Source organism: Anguilla rostrata, chromosome 18 (assembly GCF_018555375.3).
Source record: "Anguilla rostrata isolate EN2019 chromosome 18, ASM1855537v3, whole genome shotgun sequence".
Classification (NCBI taxonomy): Eukaryota; Metazoa; Chordata; class Actinopteri; order Anguilliformes; family Anguillidae; genus Anguilla; species Anguilla rostrata.
In genome coordinates, this window is record NC_057950.1 from 13,916,027 (window position 1) to 13,925,330 (window position 9,304).

At 48.3% G+C, this 9,304-nt stretch overlaps 1 long non-coding RNA gene across 1 annotated transcript; it reads left to right on the forward strand.

Annotated features, from left to right (window-relative positions):
* The first annotated feature begins 1,200 nt into the window (after positions 1–1,200).
* Positions 1,201–3,507, forward strand: LOC135244936 (uncharacterized). Its single transcript, XR_010327098.1, has 2 exons — positions 1,201–2,124; positions 3,207–3,507. It is a non-coding gene; the product is annotated as an uncharacterized LOC135244936 (long non-coding RNA).
* Positions 3,508–9,304: the final 5,797 nt, after the last annotated feature.

Below are 9,304 nucleotides of genomic sequence, written 5' to 3' on the forward strand. Positions count from 1 at the left end.
AGTTGGGGAAATGTTGAGTGAGGTGGCAAATTGGTGAGGCTAGTGGTGGGAGGTCAGAGAGGAAGTGGGGGTTAGAAATGAGGAAGTTTATTTTCATTTTCCATGCCATTAACAGATACACACCCAGCTGCAGTGTGGAGAGGCCATTTCATCCTTCCATCCAACAAGACCCTGGGGATGCTGACGGCCAAGCACCCCCACCTGTCTCCCATGCGCGATCGATGGCCGCTTTGAAGCCTGTGAGATGAGGTGTACTGGGGGGGCAAGCTCGCCCCTGCCCAGCCTTCAGGGGCCGCCCTGCAGGTCCCCTTTGATTTCCGTGCTGCTGTACGTGTCAAACTTCGACCTGGGGGAGAGCACACCACCCCAGCACTGACAGAGCTCTGATTTACAGCAACAGGTGAGAGAGGGACGGCAGCCAATGTCCCTGGGCCGAGGAGAGCTGAGACACACATGCACACGGACACTGTGATCATGGACCACACAGACATGAGGCTGCTAGTGTTTTCACTGCTAGTTTCAATGCAGCTTCTGTGCTAATGCTAGAGGCATTATGAGAATTCTAATGCTTTATGATAATGCTAATTATAAAAGGTCCAGTTTAAGTTCAAACATATAATCTCAGCGTAAGCAAAGTTTCAATGTATGTCCCCAACTACCCCTCCAATTAGTTGACTGCTGATGCTATGCTAGAGGCTGTTCAGTCCATCGTCTGCCATTAGAAAAAAAGGCATGAGCGATGCAAACAGGGGAGTAAAGGTAAAAGCCAAACAGAGAGATGAGAGAAGGAGAAGCACAGGGATAAGCTGCAATGACAGGAGTATAGGGAGAGAAAGAAATGAAGAGAAAGGGGGAGCGAGGAACCACAGAAAGGTACAGTAGAACATGGAATGAGGGTTGGAAGAGGAATAGAGAGAGACTGAGAGAGAGAGAGCGCGCGAGAGAGCGTGAGAGAGAGAGAGAGAGAGAGAGAGAGAAAGAGAGAGAGAGAGAGAGAGAGAGAGAGAGATGAAAGAGCGCTCTCTTGTTTGATGTAGAGTCCAGTTCTTGCTGTTGGTCAGTGCAGAGCTGGATGCAGCTGAGGACGACGTGTGATAGAAAGGGACAGACTGGGACACTGGCCCCTCTCTCGGGGCAGAGAAACTCAGATAAGCAGAGGAACACAGGAGCCATTGTCCACACGTCCTGGTTAATGTTTTAATGAAGGAGAGGCTGCCAGGAAGCTGGCAGGGCCCATGGACTGGCTTGGGGAATGATTAACACTGAGCAAACATGTTTATTTCCCTGCCCCCACAATGCACTGTGCTATTTTCAGTTGGGAGTTGGGGTGTGTGTGTGTGTGCACTTGCTCATGTTCAAAAGGGGATTTTTTTTTCTGAGTACACACCGGTAGAGTGGGAACCCGTTTTCCAAGTGGAGACAAAAGCCGTTGAGCATTGCCACAATGGTGATCTAGCTTAGGATCTCGAACATAAAACAATGTGTGTGTTTCAGGTGAGATCATGGGAAGTGTGTATAACTGAACACTAGATGGATATTTAGAGAACTGCACTTCAGGAACCTACACCTTCGTGTCTCAAGTTATGAATATTGACCAATAGGATCAGCGCATGCTTGGCCAATTAACAAAAGGTCTCATTAAATATTTCCAGTGGCTCCTACTGTACAGTGTTATGCAAAACTCTCATGATTCTGATTGTAGGCATTATGAGCAATCCATGCCATCCCACCTTTATTGAGTAAGAATCCTTTGCTTTTGCAGGAGAGCAAACTGGCTCACAGACTAGCCAAATATGACAGCAACAAATGTGGTTCACCATGTTGTAAGATTTATTCATGAAGACAAAATGTTCTTTTACAAAATAAATGTTATAATTGTGGGATTTTATTTGTTCATATGTCATCTTTGGTTCAATACTACAAAAGATTATAAGAAGGTTAAGTATGAGGACCGCTGGTGGCTACTGGAAAGCATTTCCTCATTGAGGGTTATAGACTTTCCTTTTCAATATGGCGGTTGGCGGCGAAAGAGACACAGGCCTAAAGCATAGGCCGATGGCTAGCTTCAAACTCCTTCGGATTCGGTGTTTTCTGTTCCCAGGGAGCAACATGACCACGTTGGAGGTAAGTGCTGAGTTGTATTAATGAGTTGTGTTTTAGGATTAACGTTCACAGAACATGGTATAAACGTGTTGCTCCTTATTTAATGACGCTAACCGATACAGCTAACGTTTCATACATTGCTAACAAACTAACTAGCAACTGCATGATACAAGCAGATCCCGTTTTTAAAAGCTTTTGAACTCTTGAAAGCTGGTGTGATTACAGTAGAAAAAGGAATTGGCTTTAAATAATTTCAAATTTGCATACACAGCTAGCTATCTGTTTGCTTGTGTCAGGCGTTGTGCATGTGGCTAGCTGTTTAGCAGCTTGACCATCACGTTTCTGGCGTTGTGTTTAGCTGACTAGCTAACACGTTTAGTATAGGCAGAGATTCTGGTGCACCTCAAATTGATAGCTAACAAATAACTAAGTTTAGATATTTCGAAGTTTAAGTTAAGTTTTAAGTTTAGTACCATCCAGCCAGAGCCATGTTGGTGAAATAAGTTTCCTTATCTCAGCTAAAGTTGACTTACAATGACCCATTCTCCCTTTTCTTTCGTCATGCTGCAAGTGTTGTATTGCAGCGAGCTGGCTTGCAATCATAGCATTATGATAGCGTTATAAATTTCTGATTTTCGTTTACAGAATTATTGTATCTCTATTAATTTACAGAATTATTGCAGCTACACAACACTAAAGTGTCGCTATACATTACATGCCCGTTACAGTACTGGTATTAAACGTTCCTGGTACAACAGCGCTATTGCACCTGTATTGCATATGGCTCGTGTACTGCGCAGTTTGCTTATTGTAAATAGTGTATGACAGTAACCAAACAGAGCACAATGAATAAGGCTGACAGACGGAGACATTGTCATACCTTTGCCTGGAGGTTAATGCTTCTTTGCACATCAATGCTGGACTCAACATTATCAGAGTGAACACCTAAAGCAGAACGAACACCATGGCCAGCAAAAAAGCCAAGCACTTTTTTCAAAAGTTTTAGATGTGAAGTGGACTCATCATTACCCGTTTCCCCAGCCAACCACATTAATATTTTTGGTTTATTTATGACACTGCATTCCTGTCTTAATATTTGTCAGGTCCTGGAGTTCACGGTTGTGTATAATCAAGAGCAGAAGATTCAGGGAGGGACACGAGCCTACATGTGAGTTTTTACCGAATTCCTCTCCATAGCAGTTCAGACAGTAAGATATCAAAAGATTGAATGTCTCCACATTTCATGTGCAGTATGGATTGCTTGCTTGTTTTTGTCGAATTTCGGGGTGCACGGAGCTTATCAATTTGTGTATTCAGTGCGCTGAAGTATTTCTCAGAAGTCTTGTGCCAAGCTTGGGAATGAACTGTTTCCAAACTATTAAAATGTTATTATTTAAAGAAGCACAGAGTGACTAAAGTTTTTTTTTCACGTATGTGTGTCAGATGTATTAAAATGGAGCTGAAATAACAGACTGAGTCATGGCTTCTTGCCTTCTCTGTGTAGATTATGAGTGTGGGTGCTGCTGCTGCAGAGCAGTGATGTAATCCTTAATAATTCTGTCTGTATGACTCAGTATTTGACATTTTCGCGACACACAGATGTTGTCTGTCAACCTGCTGGGCAGGTGTGGAGGTCAGTTTCAGTGCTGCGGGCTCACTGAGCACCATAGCGTCAACCCCATCCTCTTATCAGGTTTCGGGTACACACAAGCGCACTTTTAGTCTTTCACACCCAGGGGTGCTTGTTGACAGGGCACCGTCGACGTGACGAGCGGGGAACGGACTGTGGAGATCACATGACACTCTGCTTACTGAACCCTGCCACTTTGCCTGATCGGGAGTCATACTGTACCATCTATGTCTTCTAAATGGTGAAACAAGAACACTGATTAGTTTGCTTGGCAGCCATAGGCTCTGATGCCAACAGTGATAAAGTTATCAGTTTGGTGGTTTATTGGTCCTTAGGTGGTAATCTGTGCTGAAGCCAGCCTGTGCTGATTGAGACTTCAAGATTCCACAGGGTCACGGGGTCAGACAGTGTGCATTATGGGAAAGAAGCACTGCTGGAATTATTCCCTTGATGCTCACAAAGAACATTGCAACCTTCTCTCGCCATTTTATTCCTCCCTGAAATGTTTTACTCGGTCAAATCTATTCGTGTAAAGACACGTTTGTGTGTGCGAGTGTGAGCGTGTGCGCGAGTGTGTGTGTGTATTTGGCGAGGAGACTGTAACACCTGCGTGTCTGTGTGAGTATGACACAAGAGTAAAAATGAACTCCAGCGCATCCACATTTTTGGTGCTAAAAACATGGCCTACATCCTCAGTCCTGTGCTGTCCTGTCAGACATGTTTCCTGTACCATCCCATCCTGCTGGGAGCACAAACTTTCGGCCCTGTCCTGCCGCGTCAAAGTTTTTAACTTTCTTCTCCTGTCCTGTGTCTGCTGCCTTTCTGTAGTGGCAGCCTGCTGTTGGGTCAGCCCAGGACAGGTCAGGGCCTGTGTGTGTGTGTTAAACACTGGCCCCCACGTCATCCTGTCCGCTTGTAAATATTAATCCCCCCCCCACCCTGTGTAAATGAGCCGAGCATCGCACTGTCTGTTCAGGGAGCGAAACACACCGGCCCATTGATCTCTGTGAACGCTTGAGACCACTTCTTGGTTTCCATGGCGCGGGGGCAGCGGGCAAACACGTTCCGTAATGCCTTCTCCAGCTGTCGCCGGAATGCGCGGAGGGGGGCACGGCTGCTCTCCAGATGTTTGCCGACCAACCGACTGGGGCGAAGGGTTCCCTCCCAGCGAAGCATGCGTCCTGCCGCGGGACGCTCGGCCAACAGCTCGACTGTCCGCGAACGCCCCGCCCCGACCCCGCCCGCGCCCAGGCGAGGGCAAACACAGTTAGGGGATTTCAGTTGGTGCAGCGGCAGCAGGCTGGCTGCTGGGTAAATTCCGGCGAAGTGCCCGGCTCTCTGCAGACCTTGTTGGGTTTGGGCTGGCAGGTGCCTCTGAGAGACTAGCGCAGGTGTGTTTACCTGCAGGCTCACACGGCCAGGTGGGAGTGTTTGTTTACTTGTTTGTTGGTTATTCCCAGTGGCAGCGGAGAGCAGGGGATTGTGGGAGGGGCGTGGGGGAGGGGCTGTAAAAACACGGCGTTGTTGTGGGGCGGGGCGGGGCGGAGGAAAACTGCTTTGTGAGACGTAGGCTGGTGAGATAATCAGTCACAGGTGAATGCTCTCACTGAATAAATGCAGCAGGAACAGAGCCAGAACCCCTCTCAACCCCCTAGCTCTGCTCCCCAGCCTCTACCCCCAAACTTCTACGTCTACCCCCAACCTCAACCTCTACCCCCAACCCCTGTAGAATCTTACATGCACACACGGGCACAAACTAACACCCACGCATACATACCTTCACACGTGGACATTCACACACACACTCTCTCTCTCTCTCACACATCAGGAGTTGGGAGCAGAAGACGCTGAGGGGCGTTGGTTGCAGCAGCAGGTTATTTATTGACTCTCATTAGAGCCCATAAAGGAGGTTCATCCAGGCAGCGCTGCAGTCAGGGCACTGAAAAGCCTGTAGGAAGGCAGGTTAGGGCTGTGGAAAAAAAACATTTCATGACTGTTCCCAATATATTGGAGCCGCGCCAGCCTGACCCACATCAATAGCTGGGCAGAAGAAAATAAACCGAAGCTTTATTTGTGCAATTGATTGCTGCGTGTAACGGAATCCACAGCCCCACCACCCAGGGACCCAGGCCACAGAATGCCTGTGCAGAGCAGAGCAACAACACACCGCTCCATCCAGATGGAGAAATGAAGACTGCTGGTTATTTGGCCTTGTTCCTCTCAAACACACACGTGCACGTACACACACACACACACACACACACGCACACATTCACAGACCCGCATGCATGTGTGCTCTTGCAGTCTCATGCATGCACAGGCATGCATACACAGGAAGGGTTTTTCAAATGTAGGTTTTTGGGGAGCGTTCGGGAGGATCAGTGTTAGGAACCCTCATTTTGATCTGCTACGCTACTAAAAAAGGTCTGTCTTAACAAGCGTTTTGGTCTTACAATGAAAATATTAGCTTGTTGTAACTTATTTTTTGCGTGAAATTGACTCAACCCATTTGGCGAATCTTGACGCGAGTCAAACTATTTACTTACTTAAAAGTAATAGAAATAAGATTTTAGGTCTGAATATAGGTGCTTGTTAAGATTGGATAGTTTTTTTGTTTTTTGCAGTGTAGTCTCCCGTGCGCAGCGTGCACTGCAGCGCTGCGTCTGGGGCGGGCGTTACAACAGAGCGCACGCAACACACCTGGCACACGGCACGCATGCCGTCACCGACGATGCGTCCTTCCTGCGGTGTGCACTCCCAAACACAATACGCAGGGAAGTGACTGAGGAAGAAAGAGGAGAGAAGGGGAAAGAGGAGGAGAAAGATGGGAAAAGTCAAAATGTCTCTTGCCAATAAAGTATATATATATAGAGAGAGAGAGAGTGTGTGTGTGTGTGTGTGTGAATGCTTTCCAGCTGGGTGAGTGTGGTTATGGTCAGCCTTAGCATGCTGGTGTTTTGATATCCTCCGAACCCCTAATTACTTAATAGGAACATTGACCGGCTGTAATGGGTATAAATCACCATGTGTTTACCATAGTTTGCAGTTGGCCATTTAAGACAAAAAAAAAAAAAAAAAACCATCAACAAAAAAGAACAAAAAAACACCATCATGGCAAAAATTGAAAGGCCATTAAGGCTGCAGCTTGTATTTCTGTAATCCCTTCTGTCTTTCCCCATAACTCACTCCTCTCTCTGGAAGAAAGGCTGTGCCTCTGCCCGGTGTTTTTCTCCTTTAGAACAGGATGCGTCACACATCCCCCCCTCCCCAGTGTCTTCAGCTGCCCCCTTCCGCAGTATATGAGCGCCCCCTTGTGGTGGCCTCGCTGGCATGGCCTGACCCACTGCTTCTTTACCTGTTTCCTTAAGACGGGACAGCGGCGGTGTGGTGACTTTGTGGTAACGGTGGAGGTTTAGAGAGCGCTGTGTCGCTCGTTTCTTGGCCTCGTGCTCTGAATGTGGAGACCAGCCGTGGAAGTAGGACATTGAACCTGGATGCTGGATTTGCATTTGGTCAGTGGTTAGTGCTGTTCATATCTCTAACACAGTTTTATTAATTAAGAATGAGATTCTGCACAGAAGAGCCTGCATATTTCTGTGCTCACTACGATGTGTTTGGACTACAGCTGTATTTCTTCTCTCTCTCTCTCTCTTTCTCTCTGTTGGCAGAAAGTACTTTGTAAATACTTCTGAGGCACACAGAAAATCCATTTAAATACAGAGGAGCCATTAGGAGCGAGGCTAGGGAACTGTGGTGCAATCTGGCACATTGACTCATCTACAGGGCCAGTCATGTGACCTCAGAGGTGTTTGTTGAGAAACAGCTGTGATGTAGCTCTGGATGACTGTCCATCTCCTTAGACTTTACCTTGTGAGTTAGATTGCACTGGCCCTGCTATATCTTACTGGGTATCTTCTCCAGTGCTGATATTAGAACTGGGTGAAGTGAAGACAAAGCACAGGGGGTGAGCTGTGTGTCTGTGTGCGTGTCTGTGCATGTGTGTACGTGTGTGTGTGCGAGTGGCAGTGAGATACCAGAACAAAATTACAACGTCCTAGAATAGTACAGCATTTCATAACCGAGCACAATGGTACTCAAGGACAGCAACCTGAGCTATTCAGTGATATGTGAGTAACATTGGCCACCCCCACGCCTCGAACCATCACCACCACCATGCTGCCGGGCTCTACTGTACATGACTGTGTTTGAGAAACCGTGCACCCACACGGGCAGGCTTAGACAGAGCAGGGAAAGTCCCAGATTTAAAAAAAAAAAATAATCCTCTCTGCTGAGCAGAGGAGCCACCGTCCCACAAGCTCTGCTGGTTCCCGTGGTGATATCATCCCAACCCGTAATATAAAAGCTGGCAGCCGGGGCCCGTGTCTCACAGGCCAGTGTAAACTTGGCTGCGCTCCAGAGAACAAACGCATGCATGAGGACAGCTCGGGGCCTGGTGCGGCGGCCGCACAGCCCATGCCTGCTGTTCATGCGCTTATGATTAATTCAGGCATTTACAGTATCCCAGGGTCAGCGTGGAACAACGGCGGGCTGAGACGCGGCTCTGTGGCTCTGCGCTGGCCTGCCCTGGAGCTGTGTGTAATGAGAGCTGTGCTCTGGAGCTGTGTGTAACAAGAGCTGTGCTCTGGAGCTGTGTGTAACGTGTTATGAGAGCTGTGCCCTGGAGCTGTGCGTGTGTAAGGAGAGCTGTGCTCTGGAGCTGTGCATGTGTAACGAGAGCTGTGCTCTGGAGCTGTGTGTAACATGTGTTATGAGAGCTGTGCCGTGGAGCTGTGCTGGTGTAAGGAGAGCTGTGCCCTGGAGCTGTGCGTGTGTAAGGAGAGCTGTGCTCTGGAGCTGTGCATGTGTAACGAGAGCTGTGCTCTGGAGCTGTGTGTGTGTAATGAGAGCTGTGCTCTGGAGCTGTGTGTGTGTAATGAGAGCTGTGCTCTGGAGCTGTGTGTATGTAATGAGAGCTGTGCTCTGGAGCTGTGTGTAACAAGTGTTATGAGAGCTGTGCCCTGGAGCTGTGTGTGTAACGAGTGCCCTCTCTCCAAGCTTTGCCTCTGTTTGAAAGCGCACGGCGTGCACAAACACTCAGCGTGAGCGGCTGCTTTTCCAGCTGCTGATGCTGAGCTTCCGTGTCTGTTAGGATTTTGGGTGAAATCCACCCCCTGCCATGGTTACTTCTCTAATGTGTGCCAAACAAACACATATGAGCACAGAAATGTACAGACACGCATGCATACACACACAAGGACACGTATGTGGATGCACTCACACACACACACTCACACTCACGCACACAGATGAGTGGGGGTGGCGGGAGTACAGCGGGGGAGTTCTGCGGCTGACGTCACGGGAGGGGGAAGTCAGGGTGTTAGAATTTTCCTCATTCCCCCCGCTGCTAGCCAGCCATCAATCTGCGTCTGGTCGTGAGAGAGCCTGAATCCACTTTGCCTGTTCTGGCTGGCTCCGGGCCAGGAACATTCTGTACTGTACAGGCCCCGGCCATGTGGAAGAGCCGTGTACGCTTCCCCAGCCCTCATAGCCCGAGATCCGCGTTCACATGTA